Source organism: Mobula hypostoma, chromosome 19 (assembly GCF_963921235.1).
Source record: "Mobula hypostoma chromosome 19, sMobHyp1.1, whole genome shotgun sequence".
NCBI classification, from domain to species: domain Eukaryota; kingdom Metazoa; phylum Chordata; class Chondrichthyes; order Myliobatiformes; family Myliobatidae; genus Mobula; species Mobula hypostoma.
Window position 1 is genome coordinate 7,519,211 of NC_086115.1, and position 15,081 is coordinate 7,534,291.

General features: G+C 53.3%; 1 protein-coding gene across 3 annotated transcripts in view; it reads right to left on the reverse strand.

Annotated features, from left to right (window-relative positions):
- The window catches only part of sema4gb (sema domain, immunoglobulin domain (Ig), transmembrane domain (TM) and short cytoplasmic domain, (semaphorin) 4Gb), a 199,791-nt gene that overhangs the window by 115,640 nt on the left and 69,070 nt on the right, over positions 1–15,081 (reverse strand). Inside the window, exon 1 of one of the 3 annotated variants that reach the window (XM_063071269.1) lies at positions 3,045–4,631. The exons of the other annotated variants lie outside the window; for them this stretch is intronic. The gene's annotated coding sequence lies outside the window, so the exon portion shown is untranslated. Of the gene's footprint in view, positions 1–3,044; positions 4,632–15,081 lie in introns of those variants that run through there. 3 annotated transcript variants of the gene reach the window in all.

A 15,081-nucleotide genomic window follows, 5' to 3' on the forward strand; every position in this document is an offset into this window, starting at 1 on the left:
GGGACTGGATTTAAAATCCTGCTTTGTTCAGATGGAGTGAAGGTGCTTGACAAAGCGGGCCCCCATTCTGACCGGTTGAAGGCTCCAATGACCGGGATCACAAGGGGCTGCAAAGGGCTGTAGTCTCAGTCAGATCCATCACCGGTACGACCCTCCCCTCCATCGAGGGCATTTTCAAGAGGAGTTGCCTCAAGAAGGCGGCATCCATCATTAAGGACCCTCACCATCCAGGACATGCCCTCTTCTCATTTCTACCATCACGAAAGAGGTACAGGAGCCCGAATGCCCACACTCAGTGTTTTAGGAACAGATTCTTCCCCTCTACCATCAGATTTCTGAACAGTCTGTGAACCTATGAACATAATCTCATTATTCATCTTTTAGACTCTTTACTTGTTTTGCATCTTAGAGTGCGTGTATGTCTTTCACTGTACTGCTGCCACAAAACAACATATTTCATGATATTTGTCAGTGATAATAAACCTGATTCTGACTCTGAGTCATGAAATGATCTGTAAAGCAATGTTTTTCACTGTGCCTCAGTACATAGGACAATAATAAACCAGTAACCAGAACAGAAACCTGAAACATTTATTCTGTTTCTCTCTCCACAGATACTGACCGACCTGCTGTGTGCTTCCAGTACTTTCTGATTTTATTTCAGGTTTTTCTTTTCTCTTTCATTTACTTGGAGATGGGGTGGGTCTTCCCTGCTGTGCTGGCCAGTGATTGTCCCTGCACTAATGTCAATCAAACAGTGCAAGTTCTGCAGCCAAAATCAGAATCGGGTTTAATCTCACTGGTATGTGTCATGAAATGTGATCGCTTTGCAGCAGCAGTACAGGCAATACATGATCATGTAGAAAGAAAGAAATAAGTAAATAAATTACAGTAAGAGTACATATGTATATTAAATTGTTAAATTAAAAATGGTGCAAAACCAGAAAATAACATATTTAAAAAGTGAGGTAGCATTCATGGGTTCAATGTCCATTCAGAAATCGGATGGCAGAGGGGAAGAAGCTGTTCCTGAGTCGCTGAGTGTGAGCCTTCAAGCTTCTGTACCTCATTCCTGATGGCAGCAGTGAGAAAAGGGCATGTCCTGGGTGCTGGAGGTCTTTAATAATAGATTCTGCCTTTCTGAGACACCTCTCTTTGAAGATGTCTTGGATATTACGGAGGCTAGTACCCAAAATGGAGCTGTCTAATTTTTCAGCTTTCTGTAGCTTCTTTAGGTCCTGTGCAGTAGCCCCCTCACCCCCCATACCAAACAGTGATGCAGCCTGTCGAAATTCTCTCCATGATACATCTGTAGAAGTTTGAATGTTTTAGTTGACAAACCAAACCTCCTCAAACTCCTAATAAAGTATAGCTGCTGTCTTGCCTTCTTTATGGCTGCATTGATACGTTGGGACCAGGTTAGATCCTCAGAGATCTTGACACCCAGGAACTTGAAGCTGCTCACTCTCTCCACTTCTGATCCCTCTGTGAGGATAGGTTTGTGTTCCCTTGTCTTATCCTTCCTGAAGTCCACTATCAGCTCTTTGGTCTTACTGACGATGAGTGCAGAGTTGTTGCTGTGACACCAGTCAGCTAGCTGGTATATCTCACTCCTGTACGCCCTTACAGAATGGTTTATGCATCTCTGTTATGTCAGCATTTTGTCTGGGGGTCAGGAGTGAGGCCAGATGAAGAGACTCAGCCTGAAACATCGACTGTGCAAATATGCATTAATTCTTTCTTGATGAGACACAATTTCAACACTGAAGGGCGGCTTAGAGAAAAGTGCACAGTACATCTGGAGGAGGAATACTCAGCAAAGTATTTGCAATAAACAAGATGCAGAAAGCTGGCAACTTAGCTTCAACAGGGGTCACCCCAGCCCTTAGACTCTGAGGCTAATAACTACTGGCAGAGAGGAGGCTACCACACTGTCAGAGTGTTATTGTGAAGCAGGTAAACGGGCAAATTCCTGTTAAGTGTCACATCAGTGGTCACGTTTACTGAAGGATTGTGCTGACAGTGTGAGTTTAACCTCACCACAGATAAAAAGAAAGTTCATCCACAGTTCCTGCTTTAATCTTCCACCACAGAAATTTGAGTGCAAAGCTCTTGGCGGACAACCTAGGACTGTGCTGAGGGAAATCCCCTCAATCATATCGATTTCTTGATTAGCAATTCATGAGACAGAAAAGAGTAGAGGGACTGGAATCAACAACAAGAAAGCAGACTGCTGGAGGAGATCAGAACATCAGGCAGCAGCTGTCAAACGTCAATCTCCAACCTATTTTATTATTGTGGTAATATCACTCTATGTGTTGTGTGTGAGTTATATGTACCGTGGTGTGCACTTTGGTCAGGAGAAGCATGGTTTCATTTGGTGGAATACATGTGTAAGGTCGAATGATTATAAACTTGAACTTGATCCGTGGTGGCAGAGGGATAATCTGTCCTGCTTCATCGAGACTTGTGGGTGGCCCCCAGCGCACGCTCAGATTGTGCTGGTTGTTAATGCAAAAGATGCATTTCACTGCATGAAGGTGCATGCTTCAGACCCAGTCAGACCCGATGCAGGATCTTGACCAGAGAGACACCAGACATGGCTTTACCTCCGCAGATGCTGTCTGATATGCTGAGTTCTTCTAGCAGTTTTGTTTTTCAGACTTAAGATCCATTTATCTATCACATGCACTTCGGAACGTAAGTGAAAAACCTTGCTTGCGATAACAACCAACATAACCTAAGGATACGCTGGGGACAGCCCGCAAGTGTTGGCACACATTCTGGCGCAAGTAGAGCATGCCCACAATGCCCAGCAAAACAACAAGCAACAACAGAACAACAGCAAAACAAGCCACTTTCCTCCCTCCCATTCCACCTCCACCCAACACACAAATAGGCCGCTTCTTTTATTGCTCTATTTTGCTCACAATTAATGATTACCTGGTTGTTAACATAGTGCTGTTTATGGGAAAATATCAGGCCCTCAACATTACAACAGTAACTATTTGTCAGAGAAAAAAACTTTATGGTCTACAAATCACCTGGTTTGGATAAGCCCTTCTCTTTCAACCATTCCGCACCTCTGCGATTTAGTGCAAAAACAAACTTTCAGTGTGAACCTTGGTGTTTTCTTTGGTGCTGTGTTCTGGAGGCTGAGGGTCGCTGGGGTTCAGATATTTCCAAGCAAACAACATATTTATTGTCACCTTGGTCGGACGGTGACCGTTAATCAGTAAAGCACATTTTACTGTCTCAGCGACTAAAGTCTTCTTTTCAGTTGGACGGCCGCAGTGCTCTGCTAGAACACTGGGGGCAAAGGCCAATCAGTTCCTTTATTGAGACGAGAGTGAGGCACAAACACATTGCCGGAACATTTTCAGCAAAGATGTTAAACCAGCACACACACCCACCTCCTGAGAGGACAGGAGGACAGGAGAGTCCCTATCCAGTATCCTAATGTACGTTTATACCTGTCTGACACAGCACTTTGCCTTATAGTTTACTGTTGCCTACTAAAATGTGGCACGGCAGCGCCCCAGCGCAATGCTATTACAGTTACATAGCGGTTAGTGTAACACTACAACAGAACCAGCCACCCAGGTTCATTTCCGCCGCTGTCTGTAAGTTCTCCCTGTGAGCGCCTGGGTTTCCCCCAAGTGTTCTGGTTTTCTCCGACGTTCCAAAAGACGTCCAGGTTAATGTTAGTGAGCTGTGGCCGTGAAGTCCAGCGACAACCTGTGAGCTGCCCCCAGCTGCTTTGTTATTGACGCAAGCCGCACATTGCTCTGCACGTTTTGACATGGGAAATAAAGAGAAGCTTTAATATGCGTGCTTGTACTTGGTGATAAATACTGACCGGGAAAAAAAAACTCACTTAGCACACGTCAGAGTCCAGAGATCAGAGGACCTACAGATGCAGCATCCCGCTGGGGAGCTCAGCTGGTTGAACAGCTCGGTGGGGTGAGTGGTGGTCAGGTCGAAGCAGGATTTCAACCCAAAACATCGTCAGTTCCATTCCTCCCACAGATTCTACTCAAACTGCTGAATTCCACCAGCACATTTTCTGCTTTAGAAATAGTCCTCAAGATCTAAAGCAGAATGTTGCAGCTGCTTCCCTTCAGCACCAAGTGCCAGAGGCAGTTCAAGAGCAGAGGAGACTAGATAGAGAAGAGAACACAGGCTGCCCTACAAGGCAGTGTCCTCTCCCCGTAAGCTCACCACCGTGTGGCTATGTTCTGCTCCATCAACGGGTTGTACTGCTGTTATCTCGTGCTGCATCGTGCAGGGGTTCCCAGCCTTTTTTATGCCATGGACTCCTACCGTTAACAAAGGGATCCGTGGAACCCAGGCGGCGGAGCCCTGGGTGCCGGGCTATGGAACACAGAATCCATGTTCTATAAACCGGCACATGAATGTGAAGGAAATGGAGGGATATGGCCATTGTGTTGGCAGAGGGGATTAGTTTAGTCGGCCATTTGGTTACTAATTTAATTGGGTAAGCACAACACTGAAGGCTGAATGGCCTGTACCTGTGCTGTATTGTTCTCTGATATCAGAGCTACAGAGTTACACAGCACGGAAAGAAGGTGAGATTGATCTTAGAGTATGTTACAAAGTTTGCACAACATTATAGGTTGAAGGGCCTGTACTGGGCTCTAATGCCCTGTGCCCTATATTTGAAGATGATACTGTAACCCAAATAATAATGAGTCAGAGTACAGGAAGGAGAAAGAGCGTCCAGTGACCTAGTGTAACGACAGTAAACTTTCTTCTTTCTCTCAGTGACAGCAAAAGAGCTGGCTATTAACTTCAGATAGTGGAACAGTGCACATGCACATACACCAACCTAACCAAGGTCGAGAGAGTTCAGACCTTCAGGTTCCCAGGGAGTGAACATCACCAACGAGCCTGTCCTGGTCTCACCGACCCTGTCCTGGTCTCACTGACCCTGTCCTGGTCTCACCAACCCTGTCCTAGTCCCACCGAGCCTGTCCTGGTCCCACCGAGCCTGTCCTGGTCTGACCGACCCTGTCCTGGTCTCACCGACCCTGTCCTGGTCTCACCGAGTCTGTTCTGGTCTCACTGAGCCTGTTCTGGTCTGACCAAGCCTGCCCTGGTCTCACAGAGCCTGTTCTGGTCTCAATGAGCCTGTCCTGGTCTCACCGAGCCTGCCCTGGTCTCACCGAGCCTGTTCTGGTGTCACCGAGCCTGCCCTGGTCTCACCGAGCCTGCCCTGGTCTCACCGAGCCTGTTCTGGTCTCACTGAGCCTGTCCTGGTCTCACCGAGCCTGTCCCGGTCTCATTGAGCCTGTCCTGGTCTCACCGAGCCTGTCCTGGTCTCACTGAGCCTGTCCTGGTCTGTCTGAGCCTGTCCTGGTCTCACCGAGCCTGTCCTGGTCTGACTGAGCCTGTCCTGGTCTGACTGACCCTGTCCTGGTCCCACCGAGCCTGTCCTGGTCCCACCGAGCCTGTCCTGGTCTGACTGAGCCTGTCCTGGTCTGACCGAGCCTGTCCTGGTCTCACCAAGCCTGTCCTGGTCTGACCGAGCCTGTCCTGATCCGACCGAGCCTGTCCTGGTCTCACCGAGCCAGCCCTGGTCTCACCGAGCCTGTCCTGGTCTCACCGAGCCTGCCCTGGTCTCATTGACCCTGTCCTGGTCTCACCGAGCCTGTTCTGGTCTCACCGAGCCTGTTCTGGTCTCACCGAGCCTGCCCTGGTCTCACCGAGCCTGTTCTGGTCTCACCGAGCCTGTTCTGGTCTCATTGACCTTGTCCTGGTCTCACCGAGCCTGTCCTGGTCTCACCGAGCCTGCCCTGGTCTGACTGAGCCTGTCCTGGTCTGACCGAGCCTGTCCTGATCCGACCGAGCCTGTCCTGGTCTCACCGAGCCAGCCCTGGTCTCACCGAGCCTGTCCTGGTCTCACCGAGCCTGCCCTGGTCTCATTGACCCTGTCCTGGTCTCACCGAGCCTGTTCTGGTCTCACCGAGCCTGTTCTGGTCTCACCGAGCCTGCCCTGGTCTCACCGAGCCTGTTCTGGTCTCACCGAGCCTGTTCTGGTCTCATTGACCTTGTCCTGGTCTCACCGAGCCTGTCCTGGCCTCACCGAGCCTGCCCTGGTCTCACCGAGCCTGTTCTGGTCTCACCGAGCCTGCCCTGGTCTCACCGAGCCTGTTCTGGTCTCACCGAGCCTGTTCTGGTCTCATTGACCCTGTCCTGGTCTCACCGAGCCTGTGCTGGTCTCACCGAGCCTGTCCTGGTCTGACTGAGCCTGTCCTGGTCTCACCGAGACTGTCCTGGTCTGACTGAGCCTGTCCTGGTCTCACCGAGACTGTCCTGGTCTGACTGAGCCTGTCCTGCTCTCACCGAACCAGCCCTGGTCTTGCCGAGCCTGTCCTGCTTTCACCGAGCCTGTCCTGGTCTCACCGAGCCTGTCCTGGTCTCATTGACCCTGGCCTGGTCTCACCGAGACTGTCCTAGTCTCACCGAGCCTGTCCTGGTCCCACCGAGCCTGTCCTGGTCTCACCGACCCTGTCCTGGTCTCACCGAGACTGTCCTGGTCCCACCGAGCCTGTCCTGGTCTCACCGACCCTGTCCTGGTCTCACCGAGACCGTCCTGGTTCCACCGAGCCTGTCCTGGTCTCACTGAGCCTGTCCTGGTCTCACCGAGACTGTCCTGGTCTGACTGAGCCTGTCCTGGTCTCACCGAGACTGTCCTGGTCTCACCGACCCTGTCCTGGTCTCACCGAGCCTGCCCTGGTCTCACCGAGCCTGTCCTGGTCTCACCGAGCCTCTCCCGGTCTCATTGAGCCTGTCCTGGTCCTACTGAGCCTGTCCTGGTCTCACCGAGCATGTCCTGGTCTCACCGAGCCTGTCCTGGTTCCACCGAGCCTGTCCTGGTCCCACCGAGCCTGTCCTGGTCTCACCGAGCATGTCCTGGTCTCACCGAGCATGTCCTGGTCTCACCGAGCCTGTCCTGGTTCCACCGAGCCTGTCCTGGTCTCACCGAGCCTGCCCTGGTCTCACCAAGCCTGTCCTGGTCTCACCGAGACTGTCCTGGTCTCACCGACCCTGTCCTGGTCTCACCGAGCCTGCCCTGGTCTCACTGAGCCTGTCCTGGTCTCACTGAGCCTGTCCTGGTCTCACCGAGCCTCTCCCGGTCTCATTGAGCCTGTCCTGGTCCTACTAAGCCTGTCCTGGTCTCACCAAGCATGTCCTGGTCTCACCGAGCATGTCCTGGTCTCACCAAGCCTGTCCTGGTTCCACCGAGCCTGTCCTGGTCTCACTGAGCCTGTCCTGGTCTCACCGAGACTGTCCTGGTCTGACTGAGCATGTTCTGGTCTCACGGAGCCTGTCCTGGTCTGTCTGAGCCTGTCCTGGTCTCACCGAGCCTGTCCTGGTCTCATTGACCCTGGCCCGGTCTCACCGAGCCTGTCCTGGTCTCACCAAGCCTGTCCTGGTCTCACCGAGCCTGCCCTGGTCTCACTGAGCCTGTCCTGGTCTCACTGAGCCTGTCCTGGTCTCACCGAGCCTCTCCCGGTCTCATTGAGCCTGTCCTGGTCCTACTAAGCCTGTCCTGGTCTCACCAAGCATGTCCTGGTCTCACCGAGCATGTCCTGGTCTCACCAAGCCTGTCCTGGTTCCACCGAGCCTGTCCTGGTCTCACTGAGCCTGTCCTGGTCTCACCGAGACTGTCCTGGTCTGACTGAGCATGTTCTGGTCTCACGGAGCCTGTCCTGGTCTGTCTGAGCCTGTCCTGGTCTCACCGAGCCTGTCCTGGTCTCATTGACCCTGGCCCGGTCTCACCGAGCCTGTCCTGGTCTCACCGAGCCTGTCCTGGTCTCACCGACCCTGTCCTGGTCTCACCGAGCCTGTCCTGGTCTCACCAACCCTGTCCTGGTCTCACCGAGCCTGCCCTGGTCTCACCGAGCCTGTCCTGGTCTCACCAAGCCTGTCCTGGTCTCACCAAGCCTGTCCTGGTCCGACCGATAGATGCAAAGGCCAAGAAAGCTGATTAGCATCTCAACTTGCTCAGGAGGCTGAAGAGATTCGGTACGTCCCCTCTGATCTTCGGCAAATTTTATTGCTGCACAGGAGGAAGCATCCTATCGGGACGCATCTTGTCTTTGTATGGCATCTGCTCTGCCTGCACGTGACGGCAAGAAACCGCAGAGAGTTGTGGAAAGAGCTCAGCACGTCACAGAAACTAATTTCCCCCCCGAGAACTCTGTCTACACTTCTCGCTGCCTCGATAAGGCAGCCAACATAACGAAAGACTCCATGCACCCCGCACGTTCTCCCGTCTCCCCAATCCGCATGGGCAGAAGATACAAAAGCCGGAACGCACACACCAGCAGACACAAGATCAGCGTTCATCCCGCTGGCCCAAGACGCTGGACTCTTGCCCTCAGAACCAACCTCGTTGTGGCCTTGCACCTTATAGTGTGCCTGCACTGCACTCTCTCTCTGACTGTAACACTTTGCACCCTGTTTCTGCTTTCCCCTTCTCCCACCTCAATGTCCTGCGATGAAACCATCTGCTTGGCTGGCAGGCAAAAGCAAGCTTTTCACTTCACCTCAGTAATAAACCACTTTAACTTATCAACTAAACAGCAAATCGCCTCCAAAAGATATGTACCGATTCCTCATAAAAATTATGTTAAATTTGCCAGCATCTCACCGCCTCCCCAGGGTGAAGTGAGGATAGTATCCCCAGAGATATTGTTTGGTGTGAATATTAGAACAGTGCAGATGTCAGAACCTCATTAACTTTTCACTGTGTGTTAATTTCAGCACAGCAGTTAGTAATTTATTTATGAGGCACATCTGGCAATGTGCCTTCCAACCATCAGACGGGGCTCGCTATGTTCCTTGCCCAAAGGGGAGAAGGTGCCAAATGGCTACTCATTAAAAAGCAAATCCTGGCCAGCATACATTGTTCATACGCATGTAAATCTGCCTGGCTGTTTACTCACGGATGTCTTTGCTTAATGTGCATTGCTGTCCGTCAGCACGGTTCCTTTGCAGCCTCCTGGACGCTTTAAGGAGAGGTTAGAGTGTGCAGTTGACTATTGCTCAGTTGGTTAAACTATACCTTTGCTGTAGGACAGCAAGAGCTTGCATTTGTACATCATTCCATCCACGTTCTCAGGATGTCCCCAGGCTTCATGGAACAACCCATGATTGAATGGTGGAGTGGACTCGATGGGCCAAATGGCCTACTTCTGCTCCCATATCTTATGGTCTAACCAAGTGCCACGCGGACTCTTTATCAACACAAATCAAAATGGTGGGGGAACTCAGCAGGTCAGGCAGCATCCATAAGCAGTCGACATTCGGGGCCTAGGTGGTGAGGGCTGGAGAGGGAGAGGGCAGAAGTCTCTGGGAAGGAGGGGGCCAGCACAAGCTGGCAAGTGATAGGTGAGCAGGAAGGAGGGTGGGGAGAATGATGTAAGAAGCTAGGAGATGATAGGTTGAAGAGGTAAAAGGCTGAAAAAGAAGGCATCTGATTGGAGAAGAGAGAGGACCATGGAAGGAAGGGAAGAAGGAAGGATACCTGAGGAAGGTGAGGAGATGAGGTGAGAGGATGACCAGAGGGAGGAATGGAAAAAAGAGAAGGGGTTGTGGGTGAAGTAATTACTGGAAGTTGCATGCCATCAGGTTGAAGGCTACCTAGATGTAATTTGAGGTGATCTTCCTCCATCCTGAGCTTACCCACACCGCGCAGTTGAGGACGTTGAGGAGAGTGCTGTCAGACATGTCGGTACGGAAATGGGTAGCCATGATGAGTTTTTCTATGTTGAAGGTCACCCATTTCAGGATCCACAATGAGTATCGAGGGAGCTGACTACAACAGCAACCTACATTGACACAGACCTGGAGGCATCAACACTGTGGCAATGTCCAACCCCATTTCCATGTCATCGTAAAGACCACCAGGATAAATAAGGACAGGAGCTGGCCACTCAGCCCCTTAAACCTATCCCACCAGTCCATAAATAAATAATGACCAGCCTCCTCTGTCCTTGAGGGCAGGGAATCCCAGAGATCCACTTCCTCACAGAGAATCTCAGAGATCCATTCCCTCGTAGAGAAGCCCAGAGATCTACTCCCTCACACAGAATCCCAGAGATCTACTCCCCTCGCAGGGAACCCCAGAGATCCACTCCCTCACAGAGAATCTCAGAGATCCACTCCCTCAGAGAGAATCTCAGAGATCCACTCCCTCGCAGACAATCTCAGAGATCCACTCCCTCACAGAGAATCCCAGAGATCCACTCCCCTCGCAGAGAATCCCAGAGATCCACTCCCCTCGCAGAGGAACCCAGAGATCCGCTCCCTCACAGAGAATCCCAGAGATCCACTCCCTCGCAGAGAATCCCCGAGATCCACTCCTCTCACAGAGGATCCCAGAGATCCACTCCTCACAGATGATCCCAGAGATCCACTCCCTTCGCAGGGAATCCCAGAGATCCACTCTCTCACAGAGAATCTCAGAGATCCACTCCCTCGCAGAGAATCCCAGAGATCCACTCCCTCACAGAGAATCCCAGAGATCTGCTCCCCTCGTAGAGAATCCCAGAGATCCACTCCCTCACAGAGAATCCCAGAGATCCACTCCCCTCGCAGAGAATCCCAGAGATCTGCTCCCTCACAGAGAATCCCAGAGATCCACTCCCTCACAGAGAACTCCAGAGATCCACTCCCCTCGCAGAGAATCCCAGAGATCCATTCCCTCACAGAGAATCCCAGAGATCCACTCCCCTCACAGAGAATCCCAGAGATCCACTCCTTCACAGAGAATCCCAGAGATCCACTCCCCTCGCAGAGAATCCCAGAGATCCATTCCCTCACAGAGAATCCCAGAGATCCACTCCCCTCACAGAGAATCCCAGAGATCCACTCCTTCACAGAGAATCCCAGAGATCCACTCCCCTCGCAGAGAATCCCAGAGATCTGCTCCCTCACAGAGAATCCCAGAGATCCACTCCCTCACAGAGAACTCCAGAGATCCACTCCCCTCGCAGAGAATCCCAGAGATCCATTCCCTCACAGAGAATCCCAGAGATCCACTCCCCTCGCAGAGAATCCCAGAGATCCACTCCTTCACAGAGAACCCCAGAGATCCACTCCCCTCGCAGAGGAACCCAGAGATCCGCTCCCCCACAGAGAATCCCAGAGATCTGCTCCCCTTGTAGAGAAAGAAGAAATGCCTACACATCTCTCGCTGCCTCTGGTCACTTGTCACTGATTCCCCTCAGGTGGGTCACCCATCAGTATCGCTGAAGATGCATCCCGGGCCCGACATATTGATACAATTACAAAGAAGGCACAGCGCTGGATATACTTCACTTGGAGTTTCAGGAGTCTTTTCTCCAGAGCTTCCTGACTGGGTGCATCACTGCTGGTATGGAAGGGCCAATGCACAGGACTGGAAAAGGCTGCAGAGACCAGTAAACTTAACCAGCCTCCCCAGCACCAAGGGCACCTTCGGAAGGGGGTAGCTCAAAAAGGCCTTCAGGACCCTCCCACCCAGGACATGCCCTCTCCTCATTGCTACCATCAGAAGGGAGGTACAGGAGCCTGAAGACACACACTCAACATTTTATCAGCAGCTATCTCTTAGTAATTTATAGTTTTGTTTTTCAGATTACAATGTGCTGCTGCCACAAATATCACATTTCACAACATCCGTCAGTGATATTACTTTGATTCTGATTCTGGTCCCCATGTTTTTCTCTCCACCACCAGATTTCTGAACACCACCTCACAATTCTACTCTCTTTTCCACTGATTAATTATTTTTTTAATATATTTCTTGTTGTAATTTTACTAATTTTTGACATGCTTCCCCGTACTGCTGCTGCAAAACAACAAATTTCAGGACACGTGTGAGTGACAGTCGGTGTGATTCCGATTCTCGCCGATATAAAGGACGAGAGCAGCAGGACCTGCATTTCTGTAGCACCGACACCATCCGTCCACACTGAAGCAGCGAAGAGCCAAGGACGCATCGTCACGGTTACAACGTAGGGAACAGTCCTACCACAAACTGCAACGTGACAACGACCAGAGACACAAGTTACGTTGAAGATTAAGCATTCACCCAGAGTAGTTCCCCTTCGTCCCTGAAGCAGCTCGGTGGGATAACAGCAAATTATATCCAGCCGAGACAGAGAGAGAGAGAAAGAGAATGGACGAGGCTTCAGTTTACATCCACGACAACTAGCACTCCCACAGCTTCCACTTGCACTGAGTCTCTTCAGCAGAACTCAACCCATAGTCGTCTGAGTCAGAGATGTTTGCTCACGACTGACAGATGGCCATCCGGGTTAAACGCTATTTCGTGTACTCTCACTGATTACAATCTCTACATTTATATAGCAACGGAGAAAAAGATCCCCCAGGGATTCAAACTTATAAGTACATTCATTATCAAATTATGGACACTTGAGATTGGTCTCCTTGCAGGCAGCCACAAAACATAGAAACAATAGAACCCATTGAAAATTAAACAACAACAAAACCGGCAAACACCCAATGTGCAGAAAAAAACTAATTGTGCAAATAAATAAATAACTTGAACATGAACCGCAGAGTCGCCGACAGTGAATCCACGGCCACAAGGCCAGTTCAGGGCTGAGCCGAGTGCTGACGGTTGTGGGTCAGGGCTGAGGTGGGTGCTGATGGCTGTGACCAGGCTGAGGTGGGTGCTGACGGTTGTGGGTCAGGGCTGAGGTGGGTGCTGACGGTTGTGGGTCAGCGCTGAGGTGGGTGCTGACGGTTGTGACCAGGCTGAGGTGGGTGCTGACGGTTGTGGGTCAGGGCTGAGGTGAGTGCTGACGGTTGTGGGTCAGCGCTGAGGTGGGTGCTGACGGTTGTGACCAGGCTGAGGTGGGTGCTGACGGTTGTGGGTCAGCGCTGAGGTGGGTGCTGACAGCTGTGACCAGGCTGAGGTGGGTGCTGACGGCTGTGGGTCAGGGCTGAGGTGGGTGCTGACGGTTGTGACCAGGCTGAGGTGGGTGCTGACGGCTGTGGGTCAGGGCTGAGGTGGGTGCTGACGGTTGTGGCTCAGAGCTGAGGTGGGTGCTGATGGCTGTGACCAGGCTGAGGTGGGTGCTGACGGTTGTGGGTCAGGGCTGAGGTGGGTGCTGACGGCTGTGACCAGGCTGAGGTGGGTGCTGATGGTTGTGGCTCAGGGCTGAGGTGGGTGCTGACGGTTGTGGGTCAGGGCTGAGGTGGGTGCTGACGGTTGTGGCTCAGGGCTGAGGTGGGTGCTGACGGTTCTGGGTCAGTGCTGAGGTGGGTGCTGACGGTTGTGGGTCAGGGCTGAGCCGAGTGCTGATGGTCGTGGGTCAGGGCTGAGGTGGGTGCTGATGGCTGTGACCAGGCTGAGGTGGGTGCTGACGGTTGTGGGTCAGGGCTGAGGTGGGTGCTGACGGTTGTGACCAGGCTGAGGTGGGTGCTGATGGTTGTGGCTCAGGGCTGAGGTGGGTGCTGACGGTTGTGGCTCAGGGCTGAGGTGGGTGCTGACGGTTGTGGGTCGGGGCTGAGGTGGGTGCTGACGGTTGTGGGTCAGGGCTGAGGTGGGTGCTGACGGTTGTGGGTCAGGGCTGAGGTGCGTGCTGACGGTTGTGAGTCGGGGCTGAGGTGGGTGCTGACGGTTGTGGGTCGGGGCTGAGGTGGGTGCTGACGGCTGTGACCAGGCTGAGGTGGGTGTTGACAGTTGTGGGTCAGGGCTGAGGTGCGTGCTGACGGTTGTGGGTCAGGGCTGAGGTGGGTGCTGACGGTTGTGGGTCAGGGCTGAGGTGGGTGCTGATGGCTGTGACCAGACTGAGGTGGGTGCTGACGGTTGTGGGTCAGGGCTGAGGTGGGTGCTGACGGTTGTGGGTCAGCGCTGAGGTGGGTGCTGACGGCTGTGACCAGGCTGAGGTGGGTGCTGACGGTTGTGACCAGGCTGAGGTGAGTGCTGACGGTTGTGGGTCAGCGCTGAGGTGGGTGCTGACAGTTGTGGGTCAGGGCTGAGGTGGGTGCTGATGGCTGTGACCAGGCTGAGGTGGGTGCTGATGGTTGTGGGTCAGGGCTGAGGTGGGTGCTGATGGCTGTGACCAGGCTGAGGTGGGTGCTGACGGTTGTGGGTCAGGGCTGAGGTGGGTGCTGACGGTTGTGGGTCAGCGCTGAGGTGGGTGCTGATGGCTGTGACCAGCGCTGAGGTGGGTGCTGATGGCTGTGACCAGGCTGAGGTGGGTGCTGACGGTTGTGGGTCAGCGCTGAGGTGGGTGCTGACGGTTGTGGGTCAGGGCTGAGGTGGGTGCTGATGGCTGTGACCAGGCTGAGGTGGGTGCTGACGGCTGTGGGTCAGGGCTGAGGTGGGTGGTGACGGTTGTGACCAGGCTGAGGTGGGTGCTGACGGCTGTGACCAGGCTGAGGTGGGTGCTGACGGTTGTGGGTCAGGGCTGAGGTGGGTGCTGACGGCTGTGACCAGGCTGAGGTGGGTGCTGACGGTTGTGGGTCAGGGCTGAGGTGGGTGCTGACGGCTGTGGGTCAGGGCTGAGGTGGGTGCTGATGGCTGTGACCAGGCTGAGGTGGGTGCTGACGGCTGTGGGTCAGGGCTGAGGTGGGTGCTGACGGTTGTGACCAGGCTGAGGTGGGTGCTGACGGCTGTGACCAGGCTGAGGTGGGTGCTGACGGTTGTGGGTCAGGGCTGAGGTGGGTGCTGACGGCTGTGGGTCAGGGCTGAGGTGGGTGCTGATGGCTGTGACCAGGCTGAGGTGGGTGCTGACGGTTGTGACCAGGCTGAGGTGGGTGCTGACGGCTGTGACCAGGCTGAGGTGGGTGCTGACGGTTGTGGGTCAGGGCTGAGGTCGGTGCTGATGGCTGTGACCAGGCTGAGGTGGGTGCTGACGGTTGTGGGTCAGGGCTGAGGTGGGTGCTGACGGTTGTGACCAGGCTGAGGTGGGTGCTGACGGTTGTGGGTCAGGGCTGAGGTGGGTGCTGATGGCTGTGACCAGGCTGAGGTGGGTGCTGACGGCTGTGGGTCAGGGCTGAGGTGGGTGCTGACGGTTGTGGGTCAGGGCTGAG